The following is a 16368-nucleotide window of genomic DNA, read 5'->3' on the forward strand; positions in this document are numbered from 1 at the left end:
TGTATGTGTGACCCAGGGAGATGGAGAGTTCGAGAGAGAGAGAGAGAGAGAGAGAGAAGAGCTCCGAGATGGCAGAGTGGTGTGTGAGAGAGTTACGGGGAATGAGCTAGGGAATTTGTGTGCGTACGATGAGTGCACCCAAGATATTTAGCTTGGACTAGAGAATCATACATAGTGTGCCAGAGAGACCTATACATGGAGTGTGCATGTGAACTAGAAAGACCGTCCTCCCCCAACACACACACAGAGAGAGAGAGAGAGGGAGAGGAACCAACAAGGTTTGCGTTTGGATGCGTGTGATAGAATTGAAGATTGTCGGCGACAGAGAGAACAAGAGTCCGGGAGAGGGGAAGGTCGCGTTTATGCATCAAAGACTGATATAAACCATGTTTCGATATAAAATTGTTCAAATATTTGAATTGGAGAACATGTTGTCTGTAATCCACACATGAACGGAGATATGCATATCAAACAAGTTCATTAATTTGACTTTCAACATGTTCATGGAGTACTATAATACAGTACAACATGCTACTCAATTGAGGTGTTCAATTTTGGATTTAGTTCACTATTTTGACCTGGTGAACGAGCTATTTCATTGAATCGAGATATTTCATTTTGGGTTTGATTCCATTTTTGAGTGGGTCAACTATTTGTCATAGAGTAAATTGTTAGCAACGAGCATGTAAAAAGTAAAAACACACTAGTCCCGAGCATCATCTCACCATCTAAAAAAGAAGTGGCAAGCTAATATTTTAAAATTTGATTCAAATTGACTTGGTAAGGTAGACATGGATGCTTGTTCTCCCAAAATTTGAACGAACCGCTAAACACCCTCTGCTCGGTGGAATTCGCCCGAGCAAATAAATGGGAGACGCGAAATTACCGGCCTATGTGGGACACACATCAATTGGCCCGTTGTACATCGAGGGTAGGTTCGTAACTTCATCCAAGCGCGCCTTCTCCTCGGCTGAAATGACAGGTGCCAAATAATTCATAAACCATGGGCGGCAAAACACTCTCCTCGGCCGAAATCGCTCGCGCAGACTATTTCAAAACACGCCCTCCTTGCCCGAAATCGCTCGCGCCCACTCTTTCAAAACACGCCCTCCTTGCCCGAAATCGCTCGCGCCCACTATTTGGGAGAAGCAAAGTTACTTTACTATCCCTGACCCTTAGTACATAGACCCAAGCCCAGAAGCCTAAAGGCAGGGGTAGAACTATAACTCCCCCCATAATTCAGACAAATGCGTCCGTAAGACATGGTTCCCCCTCCCAATCCCCATTCATACATCGTGGGCGCCAAATCACCTTCTCCCCGGAAGCTCCCTTCTCCCCAGCCGCAAAACCTCAGCCCCTCCTCCATGGCGCCCCCACCACACCAAATTCACTGCCGCCCTCCTCCCCAATGCCGGAGATGTCGTCTGTTTGTCGTCATGCACTGGGCCGTGTGCCTCTTACTCCGTGCTGCCAGAGCTGCCTCGACGACGGCCGCGAGAACTGTCCCAGAGCCGAACCACCCCCTCCATTGTGCACGGCGCCGGAGTGGCTCCAACTTCAGAAGCGTCCAGGGCCCCGGCGCTGCTTCCCCGTAGCCGTCAACGGTCGCGACATCTCTGCTTTCCTGCCGCTGGTAGCCACCGCAATCGCGCCAGCCTCACCGACTAGGCAGCTGGAGCTGCCAACTTCACCGGGCTGCAAGATAGGTCATACACTCATCTTAAATCACTTTATTTAGGTGTCAGTTGTCTGAATTTTTATTCTGGGCCAATCGATTCCCAGTGGTAAGCAGCAGCCCTCGAGGCGGCGGAGCTCCTAGGCCACCGGTTGGCTGGTGTCTAACGTAAGGGTGCGGGGGCGCAAGTTCGCTGCGGAAGCGGCACTTAGATGACTACTTAGAGTTGCGTGGGTTGAAGGTACTGCCGCCGCCGGATCTGGATGACGGCAAGTATTTGTGGATTAGCCGGGGGCGGCGCAACCACGGCAGTGCGGTGGGGCGGGGAGCGGGGTTTTGGTCGAAGCTCTCGTGGCCAGGGATGGCAGAGGTAGGCTGCTCTGCCGGCGGTCGCTTGCTCTTCTGGGAAGATTATGAACAGTGTCAGACGGGAGGCACAAGACGACCATCAAGCCATCCGGCGTAGATCGGACAGTACCAAAATAAAATAAAATCATGTGGCCCCAATTTAGTTTTCAGTCAACAGACGTGTGACCACTCTCGTACCTTACTGTTGATCTCTTTGGGTATTTCTTCATATCAAAGATATGTGCCATTCTTAACATTTTGCGTTTTCTGCATCTTTAGCCACACCGTCTTCCTTCTCACCGCAGCTGCTCCAACAAGGGAAGCTTACACCAGAAGGGAGCTATAGTCCCCACTCAACAGTTCCCTGCATCGAATGTGCGTGCCCGACATGGACCGCCACAACAACTGCAGGGCCATCGACAATTCAACACATGATGCTCACTCCTATGGATGGCGGCCAAATAGTTTGTACCCTCATCTTACTTGTGTGCAACGTTTATGGCTGTGTTATTCATCTAAGCATGGAAAATAGATTATCACATTTCACTGTATATTCATGTTGATCTCTTAAGAGTCTTGTTCAGGAGTTAACCCTGTTCCATAGTTCAGATAATAGACTTGTTCTTTAGGCAACGATGTTCCATAGTTATCATCCATCAGCCAATGTTATCCCACAGGCTGGTGATTATACCACTTCTAGTATTACCTATGTTGTTCTTTAATACTTTTGTGTGCCATCTAGTTAATCTCGAATACAAACGATACATATTCTGTAGCTTTCATCTGTGTTCTCCCTTTCGTTTTTGAGACCTGTTGCTGCTAGTTAAGCCTAGTCCTACTATTTATGTCATCTCCTACATGCACTCAGTACATAAATCTAACTACGAGGGGCGAACCCACGTTGGCACAACTGGTGTCACATGACACTGGTAAAATTCCTGCTTACCCTGTATAGCCCCGTATGTTTAGGCTAGGACACCGGTCAATTTGAGAGCTGGACACCGGTTGGACTGGACTGAAGCTAGCGAGGCAATCAACAAGGTAAACCAAGCGCGGCCCAACTAGTAGTAGCAGCCCATGTGATCGGTTGGGATGTAGCCAGACCTAGCTCTATTATCCATTCACCTAAAAAAAGTTCTATGATCAATCGGATTGATCTTATCCTCTATTACGTGTATGTATACTCGCCTCCTGACCTTGAATCTAATCATGACGAGTTGGCATCGCCTCCTTGGCTAGTCGACATCGATGCTTCGCTGCTCTGCCATCCGGCCCTGCTCTCACGGCCACCCACACTGCGGCCACTTGGAGATCGCAAAATTACTCCCCACTTGGTAAAGTTGTCAATCTCTCGCATGTTAATCTAGTTCTTTTTTCTGAACTATATTTCTAGGATTTTAGATTTAAGGTACTACGGTTGAAATTGGATTGTCACGATTTTTTAATTTCTCTTAGGGTTTCACATCTATTTGGATTATTTTTTTAATCGAGCGCGGTGGGGAGTAAAACACAATTCAAGTTAAGTTATCGTAGCTAGTCAAGATCTATTGTTGTATGTTGCGGTTGCCAAGATTTTTTTTTGTCATTTAGTGTTCTGATATTTTAGTGTCCATTTTTACATAATCAAGAAGTATTTCAGGCGAAACACTTTATTTTAGTAACCATCTTTACTGACATTTAAGTTATTTTTTGAGAAACATAGTACATTCGCGGATGCTCAGATACACATACATATATACTCTCTCAGTTCCTAAATATAAGACGTTTTGGTAGTAAAGAGACATGCAGATGTTATTTTTATGTACAATATTGTTCGGTATCCATCGTGTATGGTGTACACCAGGACACCGGGGCATTTTGGTTCTGGGTCGGCCCCTGCTAGTTGTCTTCCATGCATGTCAGATATAATTGCACACACTGATATATACACAAGAACCTCATGGAGCAATGTAACGGCCAACAAACTTGACGTCAATGATACCCAATATGATGGAACATGTAAAGGCATTTCTTCAGAAGACTTGCAGAAAGATGCGGAATCTTATTCACCCCACAAGGTCCTTGCTCTAACTTGGCCCGTGATATGGGTACAACATGCGTATAATGTTGTGGAGTGCATCTACTCTGTTGCAATGCCATGTGCTTAGCTTGCTGATCATGCATGTAAATATGTCATGCCATCCTATTTTTCAGTACATATTTCATTCATGATAACATGTTTCCAAATTCAAGTACTGTCATTCTACTCTATCGCAATGCCATCTGCTTAGTTTGGACATCATGCTTCTGAATATCTTATGCATTGTTATTCATCAATATGTACTTCATCTGTCTACCATACAATGTTTTTTTACATTGATGTGTTGTTCTAGTGGTCTGTTCCAATGCCATCTTAGTTTCCCAATCATACACGCATATGTTGCCTTAGTGTTTTTCTGCATGTATTCCACTATCATACAGTTTTATATTCAACTAGTGTTTTTTTACTCTATTGTCATGTCGTATCCCTAGACCTTACATCATACTCCCTCCATCCGGGTTACATGTCGCAGAAATGGATAAAACTGGATGTATCTAGAACTGAAATACGCCTAGACACATCCATTTATTTCCAGATGGAGGGAATACATGTCAATATGGCATGCCTTTCTATTCTTCAGTACCTGTTCCATCTCTCCACCGTAGCATGTTTTATAGCTGAAGCACCATTCTTCTACATAAGGCATGCAAGGGGAACATGGCTATGTTAGAATCTGAAGGGTTACAAACAAGGTCTTTGGAAAAGATCAAAATGCCAGGAGATAGTAAACCAACTCCAGTGTTCATAGATACTTCTCCAGCACAGAGAAACCCAACTCCTACTGATAATAAGCAGATTCAAGTGGCCAAAGAACTAGTCCGCTCCAGTCCAGCAAAAATATGTCAACTCCATTCTAAAAAGCATGTGCGTATCCTCGTATCATGAAATTTTATAGCATTCAGATTATATTTTCTACATGTTTTTCTTACCCATCTCTCTTTTAAAAAATAAGCTTAAAGGATAGAGGACATTCTAAACTGGGATCGTGTTCGAGAAAAGTATCTTGCGGGAATTCTCTGTGCTCCAATGCTGATGTAAGTACATGTTGTATATCACTAAATTTTTACATCAGCATGTATTTTGTTAATCGGCGTGAATCCAACCTTTATCTGATCTAAATTTACTTGTAGAAAAATGTATAATTAAAGGCGACAATGTTGATTTTTGTAAGGAAAACTGACTGGTAGTTTTGCATACTGAGCTGCATGAGTGTAGTATCTCATATCATGCACATTACTAAATTGTAGTGTTGTTGTGGTTGCCCAATCATTCATTGTGTAAATGTTGCTTTCCTATTATCTTACTTCGGTGATGATAGTTGTGCCACATTGTATTAGGGCCAGTTGTTTTGCTGGCTTCTAGAATAAGCTGCCCCCTACCCAGCTTATTCTAGAAGCCCAACCAAATTTATTTTTTGAGAAGCCTACTAATTAAGGCTTCTAAAAAATATTTTTGGTTGGGCTTCTGAAATAAGCTAGGCAGGGGGCAGCTTATTCTAGAAGCTCAAAAAAGCCACCAAAAGAATTGGCCCTTAATTTGGTGTAGGCTAGTGTGGTCCAGTTGCCCAAATGTTCGTTGTGTCAATGTTGCTTTCCTATTATCTAACTTGGCCAATGATAGCAATGCTAGTGTGTTAATTTGGTGCAGGCTGCTGAAGATAAGAAGACAAACTCGGAAAACAGCAAGGCAGCCTCATTGTTTCTTTCCAATAAATCTAGGCCATGTAATATGGCAATAACTTTAATCTGTTTGGTTCCCCTCCTAATTTATGTTATGATGCGGTGGTCGAGACACTCTCCACTATCAATAATACAAGCCTGCCAAAATCGCCATCTGAATCTGTTGAGTTTCCTCTAACTCGAATCCAACAGAAAAATGTATGTTTGTGAACGAATTACTGGCTGAAGCAATCATGGAAATCGTGGAGGAATCAGAGGTGCACATTCTTGTGCAACAACAACTAATCAATGTTTCCAGAGACAATGTAGCAAAGAAGGAAGAACTTGCTCACATGCTTATGGACGTCATTCGCGCTGAGGTGGTAGATTGTGAGGTCGTATATCGTTAAATTCTGCTCATTTATTTGCACTAGCATCAATCTTTGATTGCCCAGTGGATGTAATTTCCTGTAATATATGTTGGATGTGCAACATTTTTCCTTGTATGCCGTACGTTTGCTTAGCGTGCCTCACATTCCAGCTAACTGGTCGATAGGAAGGCAAAAAGCGGTGAAATTATTAGTTAGCACGACAGTTGTTGGACCTATATGAAGGAAGCGGCTCACTGCCCTTAATGGGCTTCCCTAATGGGCTCGCATGGGCCAAAATTCTCACAGGCCTTTGATTGATCGGTTTTTGTCTTGTCCATAATTTCTCATTGTAATGGGCTGAAATTATAGCTGGGCCGGAATCGACGTTATCTAATTGGGCCAACTAACATGTTCGAACTTTAGCATGCCCATTAAGTTAATGGGTCATAACTAGGCCAAAAGCACTATTGGGCCGCTATAATTGAAATGAGCCAATAGTTAATGCTCGGCCCTGCTACCTCCCGGGTCGTTAACAGGCCGACATCAAAGCGGGCAATAAGTGGGCCCATTCGACTTCACGGGCCGTTAATAGGCTGATACTAAGGTCGGGCTATTTATGGCCCAACTGTATTTTGGGCCTTTAGCAGGCCGAAAGAGACAGCGGGCTCGTACTAGATCATGAAGAGTATGGGCCGCTAAGAGGCCGAAAGTTAGGTCTGGCCTTATATGGCCCAATTGTGTTGTGGGCCTTTAGCAGGCCGAAAGACAAACCGAGCTGGTTGGTCATGAAGAGCATGGGCCGTTAAGAGGCCAAAACTCAGGTCCAACTACAAATGGCCTAACTCATTTATGGGCCATTAACGGGCTGAAAGACACATCGGGCTGGAAACTAGCCCAACACTTAAATGGGTCGCTAAAAGGCCAATAGACGTACATCCTGAAAATTGGCCCATCCCTTGAATGGGCCGTTAACAGGCTGAAACCACATGGAGCCAATATTGAGCCCAAATATATAGCGGGCTGTTAACGCGCTCGAACTGACGATGGGCTGCAATGGTGTCAAATAGTTAACCAATGGTGTCAAACAACCTCCACCGCTTCATGCTCTTCCTCGAACTGGCACATCTCGTATGGGTCGTGGGCTTAAATGTACTAGACACAAGTAGGCCCTATATGGGCCGGCCTAATTTTGACTGGGTCGGTCTCTTTCACCTAAATGGGCCACTGTTGGGCCTTGCCACGAGCCAACGTATCATAGGCGCCTCCCATACAATGAGTGGATGACATATGTCCCAACGCTGAGCCGACGCGTGGATCCTCCGGCGAATGAGAATTTTACACGTGGAAAATCCCCATTGGTCAGGGCTGTTAACAGGTTATCGGATCCAAACCGAAACCCGATAGCTTAACGGTGACTCATTATGGTGGATGCCACATGTCGGTTACCCTTGACGAAAACACTTCCATGATGCGCCATTTATCGTCATGGAAGTGGACACTTCCATGATGATAATTTTGGTATTGTCATGGAACACTTCTACGACAACACAAGTATGACTATCTTGATTCTGTCATAAAATCTTCATGGATGTACATGCATGACAGAAAACGTGACCTACTGTGACAAACACGTATCATCACGGAAGTGTATTTTTTTTGTAGTGTTTATAGGGCGAAGAGGCGGTGCGGGAGGCCGCCGAGGTGAGCACAACCCACTAGGGCACGCCTCGGCCCCCAGGCGCGCCCAGGTGGGTTGTGCCCCCCTCGGGGCACCCCTCTGGTACTTCTTTGTCCCATCATGTGTCTTCTGGCCCAAAAAAATTCTCCAAAAAGTTTCGTCGCGTTTGGACTCCGTTTGGTACTGATATTCTGCGAAGTAAAAAAAGCAAAAAAAACAACTGGCACTGGGCACTATGTCAATAGGTTAGTCCCAAAAAATGATATAAAGTTGCTATAAAATGATTGTAAAACATCCAAGAATGATAATATAACAGCATGGAACAATCAAAAATTATAGATACGTTGGAGACATATCAGTTATCACCATGCTGACTATACCGTTGCTCCCATTATCGGTTTTGTTCTTCTTTCTCATTTATGTGTTCCAACATCCCCATGACGTAGACACCTGTGTCTTGCTAGACGATGATGGATGTTGTCACACCGAGAGGGTCCTAAGAATTTCTCTCCATTGCCAGAGGAGCAAATCCCACTCTCGAGCTGTCTGGTCGCTTGTCAAACTTTCCTGTGTGCCTAAAAGTTGTCGTTATGATCACCTTGTTACAGATGATGTTTGAGCAACCCCAAAGCCCACCGTCCGGTAGGAAGTGACCGAGACACTCTCATGGTCCGAGGAACTAAAACACATGCTAACACTCTGTGTTATAACAGATGATTTTAGACGATATGATCACATAGTATAACAGACAAGTATTGGGTTGATTCAATATGATCGTTCTTCTAACGTCATACCCTCAATGTTGTTTTAAGACTATCATTACACTTAACGATATTCTAAGATCCGGAAAACATGATCACCAACAACACTTGAGCCGGTCTTAGAGGCGAGCCCGGGAATCTATTGTTTACCATTTATCATTCCACACGTGCATATGAGATTTCCAGTGAATCACATATTCCAGGATGATAGCAGTTATAGCATGGAATATAAAATCTTAACTGTGAATAACTGAAATATAATAATACAATATTATTGCCTCCAGGGCATATTTTCAACACTCGTGAGCTACACAGAAGTCAGCCCAATCATTGTCAAGGGTGAGCCTGCCAGCGATCATCCGGGCTATGGCGTTAGTGCAGCCATTGTTCGTCGACAACCTGGACTCCATTGGGACAGGGACGAAGTGCTTGCTGAAGGGAGGGGCATCTGTAGATACTCCACTTGAGGTACAAAGATGATCTTGCAGAAGTATGTTGGGTCGACGCTGTCATATTTCTTAACCCTCTTCGAGGCATTGCCAATCTCCACCACCGCTTTGCCCTTCTTGTACAAGGTGACCTCCTTGCCCTCCTTGTCATTGCCTCCCATGACGAGATTCTCAATCTGCATTAGACATACACATATGAACTAGTGCTCGAATCAAAACATATTGCACGTCTGAACAAGATCAAAGACTACTACACATATGCATTGTTTGACCACCGCACTCCAATCTAGTGAGGAGGAAGAGCATGAAGCGGTGGAGGTTGTGGTGAGGGTCCCGATGTAAGGTATGTTCACCCCATGCTAGTGAAATTCGTACCTCGTACTCCTTATCAGAATCGATTGAATAGGTCCCAAAGTCGAAGTCTAACCTTGAATAGAATGCGTGCAACGTACAATCAATGATAAATCAAACGCGACCGCAGGAAAATTGATGCTACAGAGAGGAGATAGGGCATTACCGTCATTGAAGCAGATGGGGGGTGATTTGGTGCTCGCCGCCGGTGATCACCGTCTAGAGCTTGCCTCCAATGTATGGCCAGCGGTGCTCGCCGTGCAGATCTGTGGTCGCCGCAGATGTGTGTGTGTGTGTGTGAGAGAGAGAGAGAGAGAGAGAGAGTGAGTGAGAGAGAGAGAGAGAAAGAGATAGGGGGGAGGGAGATAGACCGGTGATAAAAGGGTGTTAAGGCGCCACTTCAGGAACCAACACGGGGTTTCCCCACACATGCAACCTCCTCCACCCATTTTTTTAGGGAAAACCTCCACCACCCATGTGTGACCCCTCACATCGCATGGGTCTAACTCTGAAAAAGGGCCGATTCAAGCATGCCTCCAACACTAGACCCAGAGGTGCTTTAAGAAATGTGTCATGCAGACCTAAGAGTATTTGCACACAATCAAACGTGTTGTTAGTTACTTGCTGGTGGTCTCTCGATTACAGTGGTATGGTTACAGGGGTGGGGATACAAGAAGGGTTTCAACTCGAGGAGGAAGATGAACTAGCGAAGAAGAAAGCGGAAAACACACGCCACCGCCGTCTGTTCTGATCCTAGTCGGGATGGATCACCCTCTACCTGCTACCTACCTTATATCCCTCTGTCTCTGGGTCTTCTAGGCTAAAGATGTAGGAGATCCATTGGGGTCCAATAAACTTGTGGCAAGGTCTCCTCTCTCCTCTGGGCCGGCTCGATACCGTGGCTTGTGCTAGCCCAGGTGCAGCTGGGTCTCAAACACCCCCTCCTTCTTCAGATACGACTTGTCCCCAAGTCGGTGCAGTAGGAAAACATCGCCGGAGGTCTTCGAGATCTTCCCAAGTGTCTGGAGTAGCTTGATTATCCTGCCAACGTACCAGGCCTTGCTCACGCCTTGTGGGAGCTGCGACGCCACCGTTTGTCCAGGATCTTGACAGGCACATTGATAGTGTCAACAATGGTTGGAAGTGACAAGGAAGCACTTGTACATGGTGTCAACGCCTTGCGAAGTTGTGATACATGGAAAACAGGGAAGATGGATGATCCCTCAGGTAGTTGGAGTTCATATGCGACGTCATTCACTCATCGGATGATTGGATAAGGCCCAAAAAATTGAAGTTGAGCTTGTGGTTGGCCCGTCAGGCCACAGATGTCTGAATGTAAGGTTTTAGTTTGAGGAAAACCTGATCACCCACTTGGAATTCTCTAGGGGGTTCGTCGCTGGTCAGCTTGATTCTTCATTATTTGCTTGGCATGAACAAGGTGCTGCCGTAGAGCGTGTTGCATCTATTGGCGTTCCTCAAGACACTCATTGAGCTTGGGTTGGGGAGTTTGCGTGTTCTGGCACCATGCCTAACTGTCGCGGTTCTTGACCATAAACCACAAAGAATGGAGTCTTACCCAAGGTAGGGTGGTATGTTGAATTGTACCAGAATTCTGCCAATGCCAACCATCTGCTCCAATTTGTTGGAGTGTTGTGCACGAAGCAGCGTAGATATGTCTCAATGCATTGGTTAACACGCTCCGTTTGCCTGTTCGTTTGCGGATGGTGGGAAAAGCTCATCTTTAGTTCCACTCCTTACAACCTTAAAATCTCTTGCCAGACCTTGCTGGTGAAAACAGCACCCCGATCTAAAATGATTGCTTCTGGCATACCATGGAGCTTTTAGAATTGACCAATGTATAACTCTGCAATGGTCTATGCTGTATAAGGGTGCTTGGCCGAAAGAAAATGCGCCTACTTGGAGAAAGTGTCCATAATGACAAGTATGCAGTTATATTGCCTGGACTATGGTAATCCTCCAATGAAATCCATCGAAACGAGATCCCAGCAGCATTTGGCAACGGGCAGAGGGTGTAGTAGTCCAGGGTATTGCACGCGATCAGGTTTGGCCTGTTGACACACTTGGCATGACTGCACATGTTCCTTGACCTGTTGTTTCATTCTCGGCCAGGCAACAGGTGTTTAATCCGGCGATAAGTAGCAGGAAACTCGGAATGGCCTTCGATAGCGCTTCCATGCAAGGTTTGCATGATCTTTTGTTGTAGGTGTGCATTGTTACCCAACCATACACGACCTTTGAATCGTATTATGCCCTTGCCGATGGTGAAGTTTCCTCCGGCCACGGGTGCTATAGCAAGCTAGGAGATCAATTGTTGTGTTTTGGGGTCAGCCTCATAGCCCATGACAATTTCCTGCAGCCATGCCAGTTGGCACACTGAGATTGCCTATAATTGTTCCAGAGCAGAGATAGGTCACCTCGATAGTGCATCAGCAACACTATTCTCCGTACCCTTGCAATAACAGATGTGATACTACAGTCCCAACAGCTTGGTAAAAGCTTTTTGTTGCCAAGGGTTGTGTATGCGTTGTTCCCAAGTGGACCAAGCTGCGTTGATCAGTCTTGAGCGAGAACTCCCCAAACTGAAGGTATGGTCACCATTGTTTGACTGCTAGGACAATTGCGAGATATTCTTTTTCATATGTCGATAACCCTTTGGTCCGTGTGCCCAATGCTTTGCTGAGATACGCGATTGGATGCCCCTCTTGCTGTAGGACCGCGCCTACTCCATACTCGCAACGCTTGTCTCGATAACAATGGTTTCGTGTAATCAGGAAGTGCCAAGGTAGGGCTGAGGTCAGAGCTCGTCTGAGAGCTTCAAATGCATATTGTGTTGCCTCTGTCCACTGGAAAGGTACTTGTTTGTGTAGCAGGTTGGTGAGAGCTCGAGCTAGCATGCCAAATTGCTGGACAAAGCGCATGTAATACCCCGCAAGTCCCAGAAAGGCTCGAACATCCTTGACACAAGATGGTACAGGCCAATCAGCCACATGTTGGATCTTGGTACGATCCGTGGAAACCCCTTGAGCTGAAATGGTGTGGCCGAGGTAGTTGAGTTCCTGGTGTGCGAAAACACACTTGGATTGCTTGACGTACCACTGATCTCGCCTGAGGAGTGATAGTACTTGCTATAGGTGTTGAACATGCACAGCAAGGGATTTGCTGAATACTAGAATGTCATCGAAGAAGTGCATGGCGCAGACTCATAGAAAGGGATGCAATGTGACATTTATGGCTCCAAGAAATGTTGTTGGGGCCCCTCCCAGGCCAAAGGGAACTACCTTGTATTCGAAATGGCCTGCATGCATTTCGAACGCTATTTTGAACTCCTCGCCTTCTTCCAAGCAGATTTGATGATATTCTGAGCGAAGGTCCAGTTTAGAGAACCATCGGGCGCCTGCCAATTCATCCAAGATGTCTTCGAGCACGGGAACAGGGTATTTGCTGATGATTTTCATTGCATTCAATCGTCTGTAGTCGATGCACATGCGCCACGTGCCATCCTTTTTTCTGACTAGTATGATAGGGGAGGAAAAGGGGCTGCTACTTTTCTGAATAAGTCCTGCCTTCAACATTTCTGCTACTTGCCGTTCAATTTCTGTTTTCAATTCTAGCTTGTGGTGATATGCTCATATGTTTACCGGCTGTGCTTCGTGCATCAACGGAATGGTGTGATCACAATCTTGTTTCGGAGGCAGCTCTGTGGGTTCCTAAAACACATCCTCGTAGTCCAGCAGAACTTGTGCAATTTCAGGAGGCAGTTCAGTGTATTGGATGTCAGTTAGGTTCTCTGAATCCTCTACATAACACAACTGAACTACATAAGCCACCGCCGACTGCTTATCCATACTCGCGAGTTGTATGATGTTAAGGCATTCACAAGAAGTGGTTGAAGATGTGATCCCTTGCAGGATGATTGTGAATCCCTCGTGTTCAACTTGCATACACCGCTTGGGCCAATCAATGAGCATGTGGCTGTGATATTCCAGCCAGTCCATGCCCAAGATGACGTCGTAAGTGCCCAAAGGAAATATCCTGAAGTTAGTAGCAAATTCATGGTCCTGTGTGTACCAAGGGCAATCCAAAACTTCCTTGTCACACCACAACTGAGAACCATTGGCAACTGCTACTTTCACTAGCTTGGCCATGTCCTCTACTCGTTGTAAGCGGGGTAGCAAATTCTGAGAAACAAATTATGCCGAGCTGCCAGAATCCACGAGCATTAACACTTCCTGACCTTGCAACCAACCGTACAACTGCAAATAGTTGGGTGCCTCTGTACCTGAAACTGTGTTGTTGGAGAGCTGCCACACTTTCTCGGATGTATCCTACTGCCTGGTTGAGAAATGTTCCATGTATCTTCAAGTGGCGTCTCCATACTGAATAGGCTGAGCACGTCCTCAATGACATGCAGTTTGACCGTTGGTGGACACACATGATCATGCCCCCAACGTTCGCCACACTTGAAACACAACTCCTTCGTGTGGAGAAAGTTGCACAGGGCAGTGAGTTTGGATGCATCGCTGCCTGCTAGAGTTGCTTCCGTTGCGCGGCGATCATCTACTGCTGGTGATATAGTTGGTGTTCTCGCTGGTGCAGGTGGAGGTGGTAATGGAAGGGGTGTAGCCTGCTGCATGCGAGTTGGGGGGAGGGGGGGTACTCCTTCTGAATGATTGTACCAGCCCCCCCCCCTCCCCCGTTGCCCATCGGCCACTTCTTCTTGCAGAATGGCCAAGGCACATGCTGTGTCAAGATCCTTGGGCCTCTGAACCATGACCACGACACAGATGTCCTGTCGCAGTCCCTCCACGAACCTTGTTAGGAAATACAAGGGATGGATAACATCAGAATAGGAAATTAAATGATTCATCAAATTTTCAAACTGCTCAATGTAATCTGCAACAGAACTAGTTTGCCGTAATGAATAAAATTGATAGATCAGCAATTGATGACGGTCTCGCCCAAAACAAGCACATAGGAGAATGTAGAATGCTTCCCAATCGAGTTCGGCAATTTTGCCTTGAACCGATTGTAGCCAGATCGCTGCTGGTCTAGTGAAATGCAATTTTGACATGGGAGCGTAGTAAGATGCATGAATCTGGAACATAGTAAAATATTGTTCGCACATCATCTTCCAGATTTTTGGATTTTCACCTGAAAATTGGGGGAAACAAAATGGATGGCGGTGTTGCTCCTAGCCCAGCGACTATTTGATGCGAATTGGAATTGGGGGCCAGGGCAGTATCCAGCAGGCGTGATTGCATAGGAAGGTGGAAGTTGGGCGTACTATTGGCTGGAGAGGTCGTCGGTGGGACGCCACCCACCAACAACCCGCCTCGTGGAAGATGAGACTTGCCGTGACCATCGGGCTCGTGGATCACACCGCCAGATGATGGATCGGAGAGATCCACCAACTTCGATCCACTCGCTGGCAAACTTGCCTTGGCTGTCTGCTCGCCCTGCAGCGCGCCGACCGACGCCTGGAGCTCGGCGAGGCACGCCTCCAGATCGGGTTTCCAAGCGGTGAGTTCATCCACCTGGGCGGATTGGTGGCCGATCCGCCCCGCGAGCTGCTTGATATCGGTGCGGATGTCGTCGTTGGCCTTGTGTCATGTTCTCCTCCAACTTGTCCAAATAGGCCTTGAGCGTCGGATCCATGGTGGCGAGGAGTCGTTGGCGATCGACGCCTTGCTTGCGCGTCTCCAGCGCGGGGAAGAGGGGCGGGATGGCGACTGATACCACGTGTTAGGTACTCGCTGGTGGTCTCTCGATTACAGTGGTATGGTTACAGGGGTGGGGATACAAGCAGGGATTCAACCTGATGAGGAAGATGAACTAGCGAAGAAGAAAGGGGAAAACACACGGCACCGCCGCCTGTTCTGATCCTAGCCGGGATGGATCGCCCTCTACCTGCTACCTGCCTTATATCCCACTATCTCTGGGTCTTCTGGGCCGAACATGTAGGAGATCCATTGGGGTCCAGTAAACTTGTGGCAAGGTCTCCTCTCTCTCTTTCGGGCCGGCTCGATAGCATGGCTTGTGCTGGCCCAGGTGCAGCTGGGTCGCTAACACGTGCCTCCAAAGCTAAACCTCTGAAAATCGCGTCCAGCTGGACTGATTGAGATCGTTGCAAGTAACCAAACATGCCATCGATGAATTAGTTATTAACCTTTAAAGTTTATAGTATTTAGGAAGAAAAAGAAAGGGGAATTTGAGGATTTGCCACACCTTATTTTGCAGTTTGAGGATTTGCCCCTGTTTTGTCTGTAACCCAGAATTTGCCACATCTTTGCTGAAAGATTGAGAATTTGCCCCTAACACGACTAGCCCACAACAACATGACCAAAACGCCCTTGTGTTTACCTACGTGAGAGGAACCCAGTCCAAACGTTGCCCCGATAACTCTCTCATCTCATCCTACCTGTACCTGCGGTGGCGGCGGGGATCTGCGGCGGCTACGACGACGGCGACCTCGATCACCCCGACGGCGGCGACCTGGTAAGATCGGCTACTACCCTACGTTCCTTCGACCACCTCCTGCTCCTGAACGTACGGAGAAAATCTAAAAAAAATCGGAGATTACATTCACACTTCATAGTGAACGTACAGACTGAAGACATACTGAAGAATATTACAGTGAGTATTCTTCTGGGAAAGTTTCATCACCTTTTATTGTAATCACAAAGTACATTCACACTTCATAGTTCACAACATCACAAATTACATTTACATTTTTTAGTGACATCAGAAGGCACATTAGCCCTTACTAGTTCACAAGTTAGAACAAATGCACACTAAAACATCAGCTATATTTTCTTGTTCTCTGAACTGTCACTTTCTTTCTTCCACCACCCGATGTTTCAGCCCATCAATCTTTGATTAATAGCCCCATTTCTAGTCAGGTTGGGAAGGAAAGAGCATGGACCCGTGCAAGAGCTCTGGGAAGGCACAACACAATGCGTGATCACCAAGCTCGGGG

The sequence above is a fragment of the Triticum dicoccoides genome, chromosome 5B (assembly GCF_002162155.2).
Source record: "Triticum dicoccoides isolate Atlit2015 ecotype Zavitan chromosome 5B, WEW_v2.0, whole genome shotgun sequence".
Classification (NCBI taxonomy): Eukaryota; Viridiplantae; Streptophyta; class Magnoliopsida; order Poales; family Poaceae; genus Triticum; species Triticum dicoccoides.